This window comes from Siniperca chuatsi, linkage group LG3 (genome assembly GCF_020085105.1).
Source record: "Siniperca chuatsi isolate FFG_IHB_CAS linkage group LG3, ASM2008510v1, whole genome shotgun sequence".
Taxonomy (NCBI): domain Eukaryota; kingdom Metazoa; phylum Chordata; class Actinopteri; order Centrarchiformes; family Sinipercidae; genus Siniperca; species Siniperca chuatsi.
Genome location: NC_058044.1, coordinates 30667118 through 30687744, shown reverse-complemented (window position 1 = coordinate 30687744; position 20627 = coordinate 30667118). Strand labels below are relative to the sequence as shown.

The 20627-nt window shown below is 39.4% G+C and overlaps 1 protein-coding gene across 6 annotated transcripts in view; it reads left to right on the top strand.

The window, feature by feature from the left end:
- Positions 1-20627, top strand: part of LOC122873236 (VPS10 domain-containing receptor SorCS1) — a 200291-nt gene that overhangs the window by 99539 nt on the left and 80125 nt on the right. The gene's annotated exons all lie outside the window — the stretch shown is intronic.

Below are 20627 nucleotides of genomic sequence, written 5' to 3'. Positions count from 1 at the left end.
ACTATGCCGAGGTACAGTAATACTAACCTTAAACTAGAATAACGTCATCCTTAATTTTATTGCATTGTTGTGCATTTTTGTACCATTCACTAACTGCTAGCACTGACACAGCTGTGACCGCACCCCAATACCCAACTGACAGTCAACCAGGAAACGTACACATTTAGAGCATGTACGTTTTCCAGAGTGTCAGCTGAGTGCAGCGTGTCACCTCTCTGGAGCTCTGCCCTCCTGCGGCCACAGACACACCAGCAGCTGATTTACCACCTTTCTTTTGTTCCACTCTCACAAGGTTTATCGTGACTTTTTCCCATGACTTTACTCTGTGACTTGAAATGTAGCGATGTACAATGCTTGTGATAAAAAGTACTAACGTAAAAGTAAAATTAACGATTTAAAAAAAATATTCCAGTACAAGTTCACAAAAAACATGTTTTTGTACTGTTACACTAATGAGAGAAAAAAAAAAATTCATTACAGCCACGCCTGCTAATGACAATCCATCCAATAGTTGTTAATAGTTCACCCTGGATCAAAGCGTTAGACTGAAAGACACATGGATGGACTGGCATTATCATCCGTGCTGCTAGTGTGGCTAAAATTAAAATAATACAAGTAAAAATAATACAGAGAAACAAACTTGCAAACAAACATGGATGGAGGAACTTTCTCACTGTCAAGTACACACACACACAAACTCTGTTCTTCCCACCCATGCAGTAAATTCTAAGCACACACATGCATGCTTGTGAGGGGGGGTAGCAGAGACTGCAGGTTTGTCACAATCGCTGTCACCCCTGGTATGGCGCCATGTGACCACTGCTGGTGGCAGACAAAAGCCCCTCTCTTCACCCAGGAGTAGAAGTAAATCAGGCCTCTGTGGCTGCGGGGATAGAGGGAGTAAAGCACTGTAGGACGGAGAGGGAGGGAAAGAGAAACAGCACAGAGAGCAAAAGAGAGAAAGCGAGCAGGAGATAGGAAAGGGGGAAAGAGGCAGCAAATAAACTGACAGAGCAAGTGAGTGTGGAAGAGAGAGCGGAGGAAAAAAAAAAAAGAGTGACATAGCAAAAAGCATAGAGACATGGCCCAGGGGTTACCCATGGAGAAAACAGACTGACAACACAGCAATTACCTCAATTTTCATATTGTGGCTTCATACTGAGCCTGTACATGAGAGAACACATCTCGAGTGCACATTAGGGGAAATAATTTTGGGTTTTAGCCTGAGATTTTGTGTGAGAGCACATTATTACAGTAAATGGCTAGGGATGGTGAGTGCTGGTAAAAAAAAAAAAAAAAACAACAACTCACAGATTGCAGTCTCATACAAATGGGTAATGCCTCTAATGGTTTGAAAACAAAGAGAAATTTTCCAGAGGAAATGCTATGAGTGACAGATGGATTCAGTCTCTGCTACTTTACACTCAGTTTGTGAGTTCTCTTTAAGGAATACATAACTACTTTTTCTCATGAATGTATTGACTAAAACAACAATCGCAGGACTCAAGTGTTTTTACGACAAAGGCCTCAATTGTACTTGTGTGTGTCTGCCTGCTTGTCTGTGTTTGCATGCATTTGTTTGCATACATAGTGTTCAAAAACAATTACGGCCTTCTGTGGCTCAGACGGCAACAACAGGCAGGTGGGTGGAATATGAATTCACCTAAAATGAGACCTCTCCCACTCTCAAGCTTCAAAGACTTTTGTTTATTGTCTCACTTTTGGATTCAAGCTCAGACTTAGAAGTGAACTTTAATATTTGATATCCTTGAGCTGTCCTCAAAACGGCAATGACAAAAAAAAGTCTAGCAGAAAGACAATCAAAAAACATAAACTACCAGAAAAAAAGCAGTGTCCAAAGACTTACAGTATGATGCAAAAGAATTCCATACATAAATACTCAACATTATATAATATTGATGAGTTTCTCTGCAGTAGCGCTGAGTGTCACCTTGGGAAGGTTAGGCTTGATATATATTCATGAAGTGTGAGAGCAACAAAACAACCTGATGATAGTATCACCAAAACATCTCACTTCTCTGTTCCTGCTTTTTTAATTGCATTTTTTGACAAAAATATTTCCCTTTGCTTGGACATTTCCGTGTATTACTGCATTTATACAAATAAAGATATTCATGTTACTGACTTGATGTTTAAAATGCAAATAAATAGATCCGCCCCTCTTAGCCAGTTAGTCTGATGCTTAACGCTTAGTTGATGAGTCGTTTTAATAATGGTCTTGGAATGTAGGCATGAAATAATAAGGCCGACAGCAATAGAAGACTATGGAAATTGGACTAAAAATATCATGGGGAAAAAAAACAAATCAGAAAACAAAAAAAAGAGCAAAAAACAACAGTAAGCCAAAAGGAGAAAATAATACATTAAAGTTAAGTTTGTTTTAGGTTACTTTTACTTTCTTTCTTGGCATTGGATGCTACAAGACGAGCCAGTTAAGTGGGGCACAGCTACTTTCAAAATCAATCTCTGAAGCATGGATGCGGAGCAGTCTCTTCCAAGCTTCTGGTGTTTTCCTCGGGTGCTGGGTGCTGCTGTAGAGGAGAGGCTGGTATTACCAACTGCCTTACTGTGTGAAGCGAACAAAGGTTCATGAAGTTTGCAAAAGATTGTAGATGTAATTGTTTTTTCACACATAGCAGGGGAGGTCGTCTGCTTTGCTCGAGGACAGGCAGAGTCTTTGTTGTTGCTTGAAGTTGTAATGTTTAAGATTTCACTCCTGGTTATTTCGACAGCACCTGTGGTTACTGGTAGCAACAGTAAATGCGGTTTAGTACTGGAATTCTGGAGGCAGCTAGCACTCCTCAAGCAGCTACTTTGTCTGAAATACAACATAAGAGCAACTGACTTGGTTTGTTTTAATAAAGAAGGCAATAATTGGCCATTTTCCATTATAATGTGAGCAAACGGCATCTGATTTCAAGCTGCGCATGGCAGTAGTAGAAGTTTTCTACACAACAGCAGGGCACAGTAAAGTTTGTTAGCTTGCTGAGGAGTAGGAGGGTTGCAGCTTGTCGCCTGTAGCTCAGCTCTTCATCTAACAGCTCACTGTGGCTGCTCCTCTTGTTCCATTACTCCCTGACATATTAAAAAGTGATTCACTGTCAAATAAATGCCAGAAATGACTCTTGTGTTGTTTTATAGATGCATTTTGATGAAGAGCTAACCACAGTGACAAATACATTGCGTTTCCTATGGCTACTTCATAATAAAAGCCACCCTGTGTTTTGCCAGTTGAACACTGTTAATATGGAATAGCATTAGGATGTTCTGTTGGCAGTAACTCCATACAGCTCTGATAAGGAACAGGGGAGTGAACAATAAACAGTAAGACTGATATTAATGAGATAAAATTACATTGAATTTCAGCCATACATCATTTCCTGTGAATCCCTCGTGCTTAGGTAGGCAATCTGAATCGAGTATGGTAATGGTGAACTCTGCCACTAACAATGAAAATGACTATACTGAGAGTTAATTACTGAATATAAATACATTAAAGGGCTATTGCAAAAAAAAAAAATGCAGACCATACAGTAAATAGTATTGAAAATGGGGCTTGATTTCATGAAAATCTTAAGGATCATAACTTTACGCAGGATGGGTAGCAGTAATAAAAAGCTTGCTTCTCCTGGTTTGTCTTACATACTCTAGTTCATAGGCCTTTTTCACAGAAGATATGTTGACTTGTCACAGTAGGAAAAGCACAGGTGTAAATAGAAAAATGAATGATGGCTGAATTGTGTTAGCTGTTTTGGTTTAAATTTTATTTATCTAGCACCAGTTCATAACATAAGTTATCTCATTGCACTTTTCCTATAGAGCAGGTCTAGACCGTACTCTTTATAATATTATTTACAGAGACCCAACAATTCCCACCAAGAGAAAGCACTTGGTGACAGTGGCAAGGAAAAACTTCCTTTTCAAAGGCAGAAACCTCAAGCAGAACCAGACTGAGGGTGGGCGGCCATCTGGTTTCAGTGTCCTCATATCGTGCATGGTAGCACACTGCCATGGTTTACTGGGGCACTTCAGTAGAACAGACCCATTGTTAATGTTCTTAGTAACACCTGTGCTTTTTCCACTACGACAAGTAACAATGTCTGCAGTGAAAAAAAAGCTTATTAAATAAACTTGTTTTTGTTTTTGACACTCCTCGGAGAACAGAAAAGTAACTTTGATTTACATCCTTTAGGTGTGGTTTGTGTAAAGTAGAGCTTTGGCACAAATAGAATTGTTGCTGTTAAAAATTCTTTGTGTATTTCACCAGAGTTACAGACAAAGACTTTTCAGTGTGCTGAAAATTAAAAATGTGCCCAACACTGAAAAAAAAAAACCCACATTCATGATTAAATTGTCACATTTTCAGTAATTAACATGGATAATTCTTACGGTATGGACAAGCCAAGTACAATAGAAAATGAATAGTTTGACTTTAAAAACTAAGAAGAAATAAATTTAAATAATAACATGCTATTATTAATTCAGTTGCATAGAGAATGCAGGTACAGTACACTTATAGTACGCAAGGGGAACAATATGAAACCTTGACTGTGTCTTTGCAATGCATGTTAAAGCTTGGCGGCCTCATACTGCTGATAAATATGTCTGATGAATTTTGGCAGTGCTGTTCAAATGCTTTTAAGGGTAGTAAATATCATATTTGTATCATTTTGGTGACAGCTTCATAGTCCAGGTATGAGGAGCCAAGAGGACAGACAGACCTCCTTTGTTGAAAGGGAGAGTATTGAAATTATTTAGAGTTCATCATCAATTTATGGAGTCCAGATTCTGTGTTCTGACAAGTACATAGTGAAATGAAAATCATTGTCATATCTCAGGCTTCACAATAATTGGCTTCCCAATAATATTTCCAAACCTGCTTTGGTCTTTAATAAGCATTATGTTTTAAGAGATCCTTCTGCATCACTGTGTTCATCAGAAAAACAGCTTCCCAAATTTCTCCATCACATCAGATTTGTTCATTTGAGGAAAGCTCTAAACTGAACAGATGTACTGTAATTTCAATGACAGCAAAATAAAAAAAGGAGATAATAATGGAGCTGTTCCTGATTAAACAGGTCAAGTGTCATTACGACACATATTACTAACACCAGACATACCTGGAGCGATTCCACCTGATGTAAGAACAACATACTGGTATAATACATCCTTTAAAGGCACACTGCATAGGGATAAAGCAGGGAAAATGGGAGGTGAAGTGTCTTTTTGTCTTGTGTCTAAGGACACAGCGCATGCCAAATGAATCACAGCAAATCAACCATGCTTTGCTGGCTGGAACGCTGCGCACATAGTGGTGGTAACGCAATCGAGGACAAGCTAACGGATGATGGTTTCATTTTAGGTGGTGGGGTGGGGTTGGTGGGGGGTTGGTGTTGCTGGGAGGGGATGCAACATCTGTCAGCCCTAAGGCACAATCTCCAAATGGCTGCGACGGGTGGAGAGGCAAGCGCCCTGGAGCCTGTGAGAAGACACAGCGACAGAGGAGGAGAGACAGGCTGAGAGACACAAATACAGATGGAAAGAGAGATGGAGGGACACAGAGAAAGGTTAACAGAGTGTGAGGCACAGAGAAAGAAGAGGGAGAGAGAACTGGATTTGTAAAGAAGATGGGATGGGTAAATCTAGGTGAGCATGACCATAGCCAGCTATGAGGTCACAGAGGTCCAGACCTCGGTAATTATATATTTTTTCAATATAAAAAATTTAAATAAATAACTGGTGTTATATAACTGTAAAATCAGGAGTTGACAACGTCTGGTCTATCCTTTAAGTGTCTGCTACTACTTAGTTGTATGGTGTGTTGTGAACAAAGATTGGCATCATGTCACCAGCAGAGCGTGCACAACAGGTTACATTATGTGACATACATGTAACGAGTTGCACACATACAGTACGGTCCTGTCATTCTATTCACTCTGTGGGCGAGGGGGCTGTAACCTACATACATGCAACATTGTGTTTGAATACAGGTTGTACTTTCAAAGCACATATGACTGGCCTTACCAATATGGTATTGGTATTATGAATGATACAAATCCTCTAAATAATTTAAGAACAATATAGAATGGCAGTAATAAGGAGGGGCGCTCTGGTTATATAGTCTACCTCTCGAAGCAAGATTTGTCAGTGTCATGAATAATAGGCTTGGCTATATCCAGTAGGCATTTTGAGGGGGGAGGAGAGGGGATGAGAGGGGATGCCATTCCACTTGTTAGCAAAATGACCAAATCCTAGGTCAATGTCCTTGTTATCCTGTTCAAAAGATGATCCCATCCCCCCTGTTAAAAATGTATGGCTACATCATTGCATAGACTGTATTCCACCTGACCTACACACTCAACAAGTGGTGTAACATACGCTGCTGTGTTGAGAGAGAGAGAGAGAGAGAGAGAGAGAGAGAGAGAGAGAGAGAGAGAGAGAGAGAGAGAGTTTAGTACAATAACTTAAATTTTGTCAGAGTTTATCATTAGAAAACTGCAGGTCATCCAGGTTTTTATGTCCTTAAGGTATGCTTGAAGTTTAGCTAACTAGTTAATTTCATCTGGCTTGATCGATAGATATAATTGGGTATCATCCGCATAACAATGAATGTTTCCTAATAATATTGCCTAAAGGAAGCATTTACAAGGTGAATAGAATTGGTCCAAGCACAGAACGTTGCTGAACTCTGTGACTAACTTTGGCGTGCACTGAGGATTTATTGTTAACGTGTACAAAGTGAGATCGATCTCATAGATAGGATTTAAACCAGCTTAGTGTGGTTTCTTTAATGCCAATTAAATGTTCCAGTCTCTGTAATAGGATGTGATGGTTAATGGTGTCGAATGCAATACTAGTACAGAGATAAGTACAGAGACAAGTCCATTGTCTGATGCAATTAGAAGGTCATTTCTAATTTTCACCAGTGCTATGCTACACTCTAAATCCTGACTGAAACTCCTCAAATAAACTATTGTTATGTAGAAAGTCACACAACTGATTGGCAACAGCTTTCTCAAGGATCTTAGAGAGAAAGGGAAGTTTTAGATATAATCTAGGTCTATAGTTGGCTGAAACCCCTGGATCAAGAGTGGGCTTTTTAGGAAGAAGTTTAATTACAGACTGTGCTACATAGCCTGTTATTAAAGACAGATTGATCATATCTAGTAAAGAAGTGCTAAGGGTAAAACTTCTTTAAGCAGCCTAGTTTGATGGCTTAGATGAAGAAATCGTTGAAGTTAGTTGAAGAAGGTTGAAAGTAGAAAAGCAGTCTAAATATATATCAGGTTTTACAGCTGCTTCTAAGTTTCTTCTGTGTTTGAAAATAATCGGTATCAGTTGAGGGCAGGACATGATGAATTTTGTCTCTAATAAATAAAATTTTATCATTAAAGAAGCTCATGAAGTCGTTACTACTGAGGGCTATAGAAATACATGGCTCAATAGAGCTGTCAGCCTGTCTACAGTGATGAAAAGGAACCTTGCCTTGCTCCAGGTTCGTGGTGATAAAGGATCACATCAGGGCATATAACCTATGCTCAAAATAAATTAGTTTGCATGTATGAGTCAGGTTCTTCTGGGTCATAGATTTTGGAATTACAAGATTTCCTAGTTCCTTTTGCTCTATAATGCTGCGCCTTCATGTATCAAAATATTTCATGTATAATATAACGGTTTGGAGGCACAGATAGATAGTTGTCCAGTGATTATTACCAAAATGTTTCAGTGATACCTCATTTACCACTATAATTCATTGATCAATAATGAGACTACCTCTTTTATTTTATTGCAAATAAGAATAAAATTTACAGTATTTTATATATTATTTTAAAGGGCATATTATGCATTGGTATATATTTAATATAAAGACATATTAGGTCTATGTATCTTTTCAACAATTTTATACTTCCTCAAACTTCTTTGAATCTCTGGAACATGTTTTTGCAAAGAAATAAATTTGAATCAAATTGTAATTTTTCAAAACATTTTCCAGCACCTCTTTCTTCCTTTGTATAGAATATACTATTTTTGGTAGTTGCAGCAACCACCAAATTTAAAATAAGTTATTAACTTTGCAGTTAAAAATAATAAATTGCAATTATATTATTCCAACAAAAAATAAAGCAGTAATGCCTTGACAAACACATCAGGACATCTTATTTTGGTCATCCACACAGGCGAATTCAGTATAATATAAAACATGTAATAGAAAATGTTTATTTATTGATATGCCCTATGGACCTTGTTTTGTTGGGGAAACCAATAAGGAAGTAAAGATCAGAATAAGTAAACATTTAGTGCAATTACTGCCGTTAAGTTCAGACATTCAGACACTTGAATGGACATAAGCATGGGAGACAAGTGCTCTGAGGTGTAGATATAGTAAACTCCAGCAAACTTCTGCTGTCTTGGAGGAGTAAGTTGATGATCGCACTTGCCATTGTCATGTAGTTACTGTAAAATAGCGCCTGTAGCCTGTAAAGGTCTTGACCATAGACTGTATAAAAGAAGGTCCTGACCCAATAGCAGTGGTTCGCTTTTTTTTTTTCGCTCATATTTTACACATATTACTGGGTGAATTCCATATTTCAAACACACAAATATTGACAATGTGTTTAATTGTATTATTATTAATAGTAGTAATGGGTTTTTTTGTGGCTCAAGGTCTCAAGGAGGGTGGTTCAATGCAATAAGAAACTGAACTAAAAAAAGACTCATTTCAAAATTGACCAAATTTGTGCCTATCTTGTGTGGATTCTAGTCCAATCATCATCCATTTCATCTGCGCACCCACCTGGCGGGGCTAGGACTCATAACCTCAGTATTTATAAAATCCTGGTTAAAGCCCGGTAGGTGAGCAGTGTGATTCCATCGATATTCTTTTACGTGCCTTTACAGGCATTGTCCACTTTCTTAGCATGGGAGTGTAAGCTATACAATTCAGTGCGCCTGACACACCTGAATTCCCTTCCGAAAGAATTAACTCACGCTAACGTGAATCGTGCACCAAATGGCATATGCTGTTATGTTATTTATTAATGATCACTGTGAAGAATTCATTATTTCAGTAGCTCAGAACAGATCAAGTTGTCTCAAGTGGGAATGGTGGTTAATTATCTAAGCTTATTTTGTTTGTCTTGTCTCTGTTCATTCATATATAATGAATCTGTTGCTCTGTGTTTTTACACACAGCTTGCACGCCTTTCAACGTATGTACTGCCATAAGGGCCAGCTAGCTTGCTAGCTGAGATGGAAACCCAATTATGCTGAAAGGCAGACACTGACATGTTACTGTTTGTCAGGTCTGGCAGGGGTCTGGGTGAGCTAAAATGTCAGACAGTGTTCAATTAGTCCTGGCTTAAATGCCTCAGATCAAGTTGCGTTTAATAAGGCGGATGAAACAGTTGAAAGCACCTGGTCGATGCAGTGAACGAGGCAGCGGGGATAAGAGAAGTAATTATTATGAATATGTGTATCAACTGTTTTTGCTTTCATGTTCTGCACTTAGAACCTGAGCTAGTGTTTGTCATGAATATTCATGGAAAGAAGTAGTGAGCGTGATTTGATTAGCTGCAAAGCTGTCAAAGCAGACAGTTTGCTAGTTAACAGGGTTCCACATGGATTCACAGAGGGCCGTCTTGTACTTGAGGGTCACAGTTAACTCATTAGTAATACTGCCAGTCTCCCCTTGTGTCTGTTAGCATTAGCTTTGTATTTGTAGCATTATATTTAGTGGCAGCTGACAGTAATATGGAAATATAATGAAATAAAATTGTTGATGGTCTCGGTCAGCCTGGCTCCACACATTACATTTACAAGAGAAAGTCCAGGATGACCTGGGATCAACATTTGCTCACATTCAATGCATGGATATGCGTATGAGTATGTAATTACCACAGCTAACGCCTTTAACTGTTGTGGTGCATGCAAGCAGGGTATCCAGGAAACACGAGGAAGAGGACCCAAATGCAGATGCCAGAGGCAGATCAGGTACACTTCAATGATTTAATGGCTAAAACAAAAGGCTTACAGAGTGGTGAGGCCGGCAGAGGTCAAAACCAGAGAAGCAATCCAAAGATTCAAACAAATCTGACAGGGAGCAGGCAAAATCCAAAAAAACAGCCAATGCCCATGGAAAGTCCAAAAAAAAAACACTGGGAAAACAAAACAATAGGAATAGATGGAATGCTTGACACAAGAATAAAGACAAACTGGCACTTAAACAAGGGAACACACAGACTAAATACACTAGGGACAGATAATGAGGGACAGTTGACGTCACCTATTTAATATTGAGACAAGGCAAATCTTCCTACTGTTGCTCCACATCACAATTAATGAAAAAGTGTGAACACAATTACTGTGTGGAATATAATTAAAGATTAATACGGCCTGATCAGGTACAATATATCCCTCTAGTGTTGCTGTGGTGCTGTTAGTTGGTGAACTATAAATCAAAACCTGCTCAAATGTGATAATCGGACTTCTGTTAAGTATCTAACTTAAAGTTTGGTTAGGTTCAGGAACAAAGGCACAGTTGGTTAGGTTTAAAAAAATATTGTGTTCCCCAACCTTACTTTGGTAACACAATAAGTAAGTAAGGTTGGGGAACGTTTGTTATCATGGTTAAAAGAAGAACAATTTTGTTAAGGTTAGGGAAAGATGGTAGTCAAAGGTGGAAAGAAACCAATGTTGAATGTTGATAGGAAACAGGAAGTGAACAGTCGTCTTCGGTGTTAAAGTCTCATACTTTGTCAAACTATCCATTCACTTTGACCTCCTCCATAGGAAGCTCTATGGCTGTATAAAGGTGACTGTTTTTGAGGGAGTGTGCCTGTATGGTTCTGTTCAGCTCAGCCTCTGTCTGAACTCAGCAGAAGAAATCAAGAAAAGAAACAAATCAAGAGATCACCAGAAACTCCAGTTTTCTGTTATTTCCCTCCAGTCTCTGTCCTTTTCCTCTGTTGTCTGTATGTTCATGAAGCAGAGTCATAAAGCCCTGGGATATGCAAGTGTTTTGCTCAAGATGAAAAATGTTCAACTTGTACGCGTCAATTTGTGTCACCCAGTGACATTGTATGCAATCACGCAACTTTCAAATTCACTTTGCGTTTTGTCTGAACACACAGTAAGAACATCTAGTTCCACCTTTTCTCCTTAGAGACAAGAATCATAACTCACACAGTTGAATGTAAACATATATCATTTGTAGGTGTCTTTTTTGGAAGAAATTCTCTCAAATGAACATGCAATTGTTAAATGGTTGGTTCACAAATAATTTTTTTTCGCTTACCCTAGTAATATTCGGCTATGTAGACAGTGTCAGTTTTATGTGCAGACTTTGTGATGTGGTCTGTGGATAATCCTGTCTAACCTGGAAAGACCTGACTGTTGAGTGTTTTTAAATGTCATTTTTCAATGTGCACCTCAATGAAATTACACTCACCTGCATTGCATTGGTGTGACACTAAAAATCTCAGAGGCAAGTACCGGTATGTCAAAACCTCAGCACATAAAAATGAAACAATATGCATGGCACCACAAGGGGTAAGTGAGAAAAATATTTATTTTGTGGGTAAACTGATCCTTTAAGTCTTGCCTTACATTTTTGGCCAAGGGGTTGGTAGTGACAACAGGAATACTGAGACCTTTAGCCGGTCCAGCACATCTTTACGACTGACATTTATAAACCTCTTGTGGATACTTTACTCTCTCCTGGTTAGACCTGCTCCTCTTTGATTGCCCTTTGGCTTCAATTGTGAGATTCAGTACAACTGGCTTAAGTACAACCCAGAGCTAACTTTTCTTTTTTCCTCCACCTCTACTGATACAGATGTGAAATAATCCACAGTTTCTGTGTGCTTGAAGGAGCATTTATATAAAATAACCCAGATAAGCCTATCCCTACATACATGGTGCTTCATCACACACAGGGAATTGATAAATAAGCTAGAAGTGGTTTTGCGAAGTGATCTGTCCTTTATTTCCTTTCACTTTCTGTGTTTCTGTTGCTGGTTCTTTGAGAAACATCTGGCTCCTCCCCTTACTGCTGGCTCTGTCAATCCCAGTTGAAATCTGTTACCTCAGGGGCCTCAGGGGCCTGCAGGATTTGGGGATAGCAAGATAAGTTCAGGTTTAACTGTGGGTTTTCAGTCCTACGACTGTGGTTCACTTCTTACCAGGGTAGATCACCATGGTTATCTTATCCTGAACACCTGCTCTGGAGCAGGTTATGTTAGAGATAACAGATCAACGCGTATATAAGCAACACCTATATTGGCTACTGACCAATCAATTCTCTTGGAAAATGGAATTCATAGCAGATCCCGAGGTGTTCGGAATAAAAAAGAATAAGTTACTTGAATCATGAGAGGATCTCTTAGGAGGGTGAGAGTGTTCAGAGAAGACAAAACCACTGTGCTTTTGTATACCGATATCATCCTACAACAGAGACTGGTTGAAGCACTAAAGCCTTGTACTTGTTGTACTTATATGTTATGAAAGTAAGCCTACTTACCGCTTTAAATTAGGTTTTTATATTTATCTCTTATTTGCTCCCGTTTCACACCGCTCAAAGAATGAGGCTAAAATTATCATACACCCTATAAGAATACATCTTAGCAACACATTAAGTTAATGGAATACACAAATCTTCCTACCTTCCTATATTTTTTCTAACAATTTTTAGGTTTATTTTAATTCTTAAGTATTGAGTTACATTATACTTTATTCTTGATGCTGCACTTAGGTCTGGCACTGCTCTATTTTAAGTTTTAATTCACCCATTGTCTTTATATTTTATCCTTGGTGTTTTATTTATAGTTATAGTTTTTAATCATCCATTGTTTTTAAGTTTTATTCCTCTTTTATTCCCTATACCTGCCTGTCTATTCACTGTGTATTTTATTGTTGTGTAAAGCACTTTGATAAGTGGTTTATAAATAAACTTTATTATTATAAATTTAATTATAGTCAGATCTATCATGTCTTTGCGGTAATGATGGGGCAGTGATATATATAAGCCTATTAATTAATTTACGCATTCACACAGTCTGCCGATTTTTTGCCTGCTGTCCTTCCTGCATGTGGCTGCTGTAGCTGTGCTGCTTTCAACCTGGATTATGTGTTTAACTTCTTCGTATTTCTCTAATATTAGAGTTTGCTCTTCATTTGTAAAATATGCCACTCTGTTGCCAGTAGACTTGTCCATGTTTGTGATTGGTCATATGCTGCAAACACTGCCCCTTTTATGTGAATACGCTCGTGGCTAGATTGGGAAACTCTGGGTTGACTTACCGAGTTGATAACCAGCGTCATGTGACCACTTATCCTGGCTGCGGTTGTTAGGTTTAGTTAAGCCAGATAATGAAAACAGATCCGGGGTATGTTGAACTTGCTTTGTAGTATAGGCCCCAGGTGTATCACTCTGTTTACGAGTTGTTTTTTGGTCAGACATCAAAACAAACAGGAATTGGGTGAAACCAGTTCATTAAGTATTAAATCATTCCCAACTAAGTTGCTGTCACTGTAAAGCTAGCAAACTGACGTTCCCTAGAGAGAATAAATTTGAAGCTCTGTGTTCTCCTTATTTAATGTTTTTCCAATCTGAACCAGCTTAACGTTTGACAGCAACAAAACATCTTTTTATTGCAGGGTATTGCGGGAAATTAGGCATAGATTTAGAGAGAGGAGTCACAATCTGAATAAAGGGCCAGTGTGACAGCTGATGGAACTCGGTTGTCCCCACGATCAGCGACTCTGCCTCCTCTCATCCCTCCAACTACGCTGATTGTTGGAGATTCCATAGTGAGGAATATCCGCTTCGTTAATGCGGTCACATGCTGCTTTCCCGGATCTACAACCCCCGACATCCTTGAAAAGCTCCCCGGACTTCTGGCTGCACTCCCGACGACTATCACGAAAATCATGGTCCATGACGGCACCAATGACACCGCCCGTCAGTAATCGGAGCTGACAAAAGCAGACTTCATTCACCTCTTTGACCTGCTCAACAGCACCGGAAAGCATGCTTTCATTTCGGGTCCAATTCCTACACTGGGTTGTGGAATTGGCCGTTTTAGCAGGATCCTCAGCCTTCATACCTGGCTCCAGTCTGTCTGCAGCACCCATGACATTGGTTTTATTCACAACTTTAACTTATTCTGGGATCGTTCTTCCTTGTTTGCATGAGATGGTCTTGACCCAAACAAGTCAGGTAGTCGCATGCTGGCGGCTAACCTGCAGCACGCTGTGCTGTCCTCCTCACGTAGTTGACTATTTACATCACCTGTTTCCCCTCGCTCTTCTTCTTCCTCTTCTCTGCCCACCAAAAACAGCCACGCACCCTCTGCTGTCACTACCTCCCCCTTGTGGACTGATCATAGTGCTGCTATCTGGAGCCCGGATCCCTCTAGTGCTACTTTTAAAATTCCTGTGGTAATTTCGGATAGGTCCTTAATGCGAAACAGACACAGCCGACACAACAATAATAATAACTTAAAGATCCAGGCCAGAACCTTACCTCCACTCTCAACCTCAAATCTGAAGTAGCACAGACTTTTTAAGATGGCTCTTCTCGATGTAAGATCCCTCTCTAACAAGACATTTATTTTAGATGATTTTATCTCTTCTACTGATTTAGATTTTATGTTTTTAACTGAATCCTGGTTACGTCCTGGTGATCACAGTCAGCTGGCTGAATTGTGCCCTCCAGATTATGACTGCTTTAGCTGCCCTAGTGTTTGTGGTCGAGGTGGGGGCCTTGTTACTGTCTATAGGAAGCATTTAAAATGTAACCTCATAGCTTGCAATGATTTTTCCTCCTTTGAAGTGCTCATGTTTAAACTTGGTGGCCCTCTCCCAGTCATATTTGCTATTATTTATCACCCCCCCTAAACTAGCTGGCTCCTTCTTGTTGGAACTTGTTGGAGTTTGTATCCAGTCTTGTGTTAAATTATGCTAGAATTCTTCTTTGTGGTGATTTTAATATTCATGTTGATGACTCCTCTAATGCCCTTGCTGCTGATTTTTTAAATATCACTAACTCTTTTAACTTTCAACAACATGTGTCTGGCCAAACTCATTCCCGTGGCCACACCTTAGACCTAGTCTTTAGTCTGGGCCTGAAAAACCCATCTGTACAAATCAGGGACATGTTTGTATCTGATCACCTATGCATTGTTTTTAACTGTGAATTAGAGGCTGCTAGTACTGTCTTATCCTGCTCATAGTACACACGTTTCCTTAATGAGCATAGTGCCTCAAAATTCTGTACACTGTTCAATTCTCCTGGCAGTGTGTTTCCCGATTCCTCCAACACCAACGATTTGGTTGACTATTTTAACTACCTGTGTTCTTCAACCTTAGATCTCATAGCTTCTCTGAAAAATAGACCAAACTCAAAGACTAGACAACAGCCATGGTTAAATGACAGTATTCGAAGCTGTAAAAAGAAATGCACAAGAGCAGAACGCAGATGGAACAAATCAGGTCTCCAGGTCCACTTTGTGGCCATGAAAGAGTTATTACGCCTTTATTATAGGATGGTGAAGGATGCAAGAACATGCCATTTCTCTGCACTCATTTTTGCCCATCAGCACAACCCCAGATTCCTATTTAAGACTGTGGATCAGTTAGTTAACCATGCCTCTCCTTGTGCCCCTGCTGATTGTGATGCTGATTGTGAAAAGTTTCTTTTGCACTGGAAATGTGGAGTTAATAAAATCTGATATCAACCCCAACCCTGCCTTTTTAGATGTGGATCACCCGCACAGGGATTCTTTGAGCAATTTTTCTGCTGTTACGCTGCCTGAACTAACAGACATCATGTCTCTCATGAGAGTGTCCTCCAGCCCTCTGGACAAAATCCCAACTAGGTTTTTATTGGAAGTTATGGATTGTATTGCGCCCCTTTTACAAATTATTTTTAGCAGCTCGCTGTCTACTGGCCGCGTCCCAGATTACTTTAAAACAGCTTGTGTCCAGCCAGTCCTAAAAAAACCTGGGCTTGATCCCACCCTCCTAAATAACTATCGTCCAATCTCCAAATTGCCTTTTATTTTGAAGATTCTCTGAAAACTTGCTGCTGTGGAAAACAATAATACCTTTGAAAAGTTCCAAGCTTTCGTCAACACCACAGCACTGAGACAGCCCTTCTCAAAGTCACCAATGACCTTTTAATGAATGCAGACGCAGGTATGTGTTCAATTCTTGTGCTGCAGGACTTAAGTACTGCCTTTGACACCATTGATCATGGCATTCTTTTAGATAGACTAGTGCAGTGCCAGATATGCCAACCCAGTGCCTCAGACTGGTTCTCATCTTATCTGTCCGATAGGAAATTCTGTGTTAGCATTAATAACTTCATGTCATCCTTTTCCCATATCAAGTACGGTGTGCCTCAAGGTTCAATTCTGGGACCAATACTGTTCTCCTTATACATGCTTCCTTTGGGTGATGTAATCCGCAGACATGGTATTTCTTTTCATTGTTATGCGGATGACACACAGTTGTACCTCCCTGTCAAGCCCAATGACCTTAGTACGCTGAGTTCTCTGCAGGACTGCCTGTCTGACATAAAAAATTGGATGTCGATAAATTTTCTTCAGCTCAACTCAAATAAAACTGAAATCCTTGTTATTGGGCCCCAACACATCTCTAAACAAATACTGCCATCTACTGGTAACCTGTCACAACATATCAAGCCTGTTGCAAGAAATCTTGGTGTCCTGTTTGATAGCAATTTATGTTTTGAGCAACATATCACTAAGCTTGTCCAATCATGTATTTATCACCTCAGAAACATTGCAAAAATCCGATCTATTCTAAATCTTAGTGATGCAGAAAGTGTTGTACATGCTTTTATCTCCTCACGCCTTGATTATTGTAACAGCCTGTTCACTTGTCTTAATCAAAAAACTTTGACACGACTGCAGACTGTACAAAACTCAGCTGCTAGGCTGTTAACCAGGACCAAGAAGTACGACCAATCACACCTGCTTTACTTTTAGGCTTGATTTTAAGATCTTATTGATTACTTTTAAGGCTCTTCATGGCCTGGCTCCAGACTATATTTTAGACCTTTTAATCCCTTATGAACCTTCACGTAGTTTGAGATCTTCGGGCAGGGGTCTCCTGCTGTTCCTGAGTCCAGGATGAAAACTAAGGGGTACAGAGCTTTTGCTATCAGGGCCCTGAGGCTCTGGAACAACTTGCCCAAAGAAATTAGGTTGTATGAGTCAGTGTCTTCGTTTAAGTCTCTTCTCAAAACACATTTTTATCTGAAAGCATATCCTGATTTTACCTGAATTGGCTGTTTATTTTATTGTTTATTTTATTGCTTTTGTGTATTTTATGTATTTTATTTCTTAATATTTTGTCATTCACTGTGGTATTTTATTTCTCTTGTTGTGAAGCACTTTGTACTTTGTTTTGATAAGTGCTCTATAAATAAAGTTTTATTATTATTATTATAATAAACATCCTGCCCGATCGGTACTGTGCATGTGCAACTCTTAGCAGAGATGAGAAAAAAGTGAGATGGCTTGCTCGTTATCTGCTTCCATACACTATATAGGTAGTTAACTTATTTTGTCATATATCAGATTTATGTATGCTGGGCCACTCGGAGGTTGCTTCAGAATCAGAATCAGAAATACTCTATTGATCCCCGAGGGGAAACTCTTTTGTTACAGCAGCTCACTATGACGTCAGTACACACAGGAATAGTACTAAGTAAAGTACTAAGCAAAAAATATAATACACTATAATATAGATCAGATAAATTAAGTACCAAGTGGTTATACGTTTAAAATTAAAATAAGTGTAAAGTACAAAGTGGATTACCAGTTGATGATAAGTATGTACGGTATAATAATACAATGTAATAATATAAGTAATAAGTAGTAGTGCATGTACTGTCAAATTAAGTGTAGCTTATTAAGATGATTATGAGACAGTGGATATTGTACAGCAGTAATAGTATGTAATAGTAGTAAAAGTATGAATAAATATCAATAAATGAAACTGAAAACAGAGTATATTGCACTGGAGTATTAAACAGAGAATATTGCACAATTATTTCAACTATTGCAGTGATGCTAATGATCCAATGTCCAGTTTATCGACTTAAGGTCATATAGACTAACACTTAGAGGGAGGAGTAAAAGAGTTTGATGGCCACAGGCAGGAATGACTTCCTGTGGCACTCTGTGGTGCATTTTGGGGGGATGGGTCTGAAGGTACTCCTTTGCTTGACCAGCACGTCATGGAGTGGGTGGGAGACACAGTCCAAGATGGCGTGTAGTTTGGCCAGCATCCTCCTCTCTGACATTACCGACAGAGAGTCCAGCTCCACCCCAACAATGTCACTGGCCTTATGGATCAGTTTGTTGTCTGTTAGCGTCCGCTACCCTCAACCTGCTGCCCCAGCATGCAACAGCATACAGGATAGCACTGGCCACCACAGACTCATAAAACATCTTGAAGGACCTCAGCCTCCTCAGAAAATAGAGGCGGCTCTGGCCCTTCCTGTAAAGTGCTTGAGTGTTCTTGGTCCAGTCCAGTTAATTGTCCATGTGTATTCCCAGGTATTTGTAGTCCTCAACAATGTCCACACTGACCCCCTGGATGGAAACCGGGGTCACTGGTGCATTGAGCTGCAGATGGTTCTGCTCACACCATGAGACAAATTTCCCCACCACAGCCCTGTACTCAGTCTCATCACCACCGCTGATACATCCCACCACAGCAGAGTCATCAGAAAACTTCTGATGGTGGCAGGACTGTGTAGTAGCTGAAGTGCTGGATGTTGCCCGCAGGCTGCCAATTGAATAGGCTGGCTTTACAGCAACCTGGTTTCTGCAAGGTTCCAAGTTAAAAGACTTTAAAGACCTTTATGCCACATACTGTAATTTAATACCCATTTCACAGGTCCATCATACCATGCATGCCAAAGCATGACCATATGATGAAAAACAAAGAAATAGTAAAGCTATGATCTACATTTATTTATCATTGTATAATAGAAGTAGTGACAGTGTTTGGATTGAGCAGCCTCCTGCACACCCAGTCCACTGTCGACACTACTTTTAGGCAACGTCTAAGCAATCGAACACAAAAATCTTTTATAACTAACATTACTGTCTACAGCAGGCAACAAAATACTTTTTTAATAACCCCTATGGCCTCTTTCATGCTTTTCAAGACATATTGATACCCGAACAAGTGCATACAAATTCATATATGCAAACCTTAAAACTTGAAAGAACAAACCATCAAGAAAAGAGACAAAAATATAACATGTAAAATATGATAACTGTCAGACATTTTGATATGTCCAAAAGAACAATGATGGTGGATCAAGAGCCTGCTTTCAGTATCTTTCACTGAATACAAACCTTAACTCTATTTAAAGTAGTAGATATAGTATTTGTAGCTAACGGTGAGTGTATCTTTTTTTTTGTATTCTAATTGTATTAGCATGCTGTGTGGACTGGGAGGAGCTCACCCAAAATTAATTTCTGGGATCTTGTGTAATCATAAACATGCAAAAGTTTTATTTTGAGCCACGTTTGCTTGCAGGAAAGCTGCATGTGGAGCAACTGAGGGGAGGGAAAGACTTTAGAATGCAAACAAGCCAAAGCCCCCATATTTTCCCATTATCATTTCCTGGAACTGAATAACATTATGCTACAGGAATCCTTTATGTATTGTGGAATCTGTCCTCATCTGTTCTCTTATTTGTTTATGCTTGAAAAGGTCATATAAGGTTTTTATACAAGAGAATAATACAAAACCAAAGCCTCTTGCATCAGAGCCGCAGTAATCTCTATATTGTATTTACACATCTCAGCAGGGTGTATTGTGGATGGTGTATTCTCCATATTGTAATGTATACTAGTGGAATACACATTTCTGTAAGCATGCCGAATCATATAATGTTCCTGTAATCCCCCGTTCACCAGAAATACATCAGCCAATTATAAAGTTGTATTCTATTCCAGCTGAGTTGCATTTCCAGGGAGCGAGCAAACCTGTAATTGGGATTTGGAGTTCAGACAGCGTTTGAGTGCATTTGAATGGATTGGTCAACATGTGGCTCACGTATATGGCATTATATCTGCCTACTGTGATTGATGAACTGGTGTTAGTGGGTCTGCCCACCATGGCTGCTGTTACCCAAGTGAGTGCTGACAAATGAAACACTTGCCGTGCAGTGACATACTGAGAAGGATATTGACTGTGAGATCAGTGTGTATTCTCTTTCTCACTGCTGTCTGACGACATAATGGGCACAGAGATTGTCATGCCAAAGGCCATCTCTAAACCTAATGTAAGTCCCTGTGTGACGCCGTCACAGTATTTTCTCTGCACTTACATAACAACTTTTATCGACCTGTTGGCGACAGGAGCATCGCGAGAACTTCAACAGGGCTCTGGCACTCTAAGACAAAACTAAGTCACACTTTCACAATTCTAACATAAAAACTAGCAAGTTGTTTTGTTACATCAGTCAGTTTATATCTTATTATATTTATATTAACTGCAATAAGCCTACCTCAGACAATAGAACATTTTCAGAAAATAATAAATTGTCTGCTTTTAAG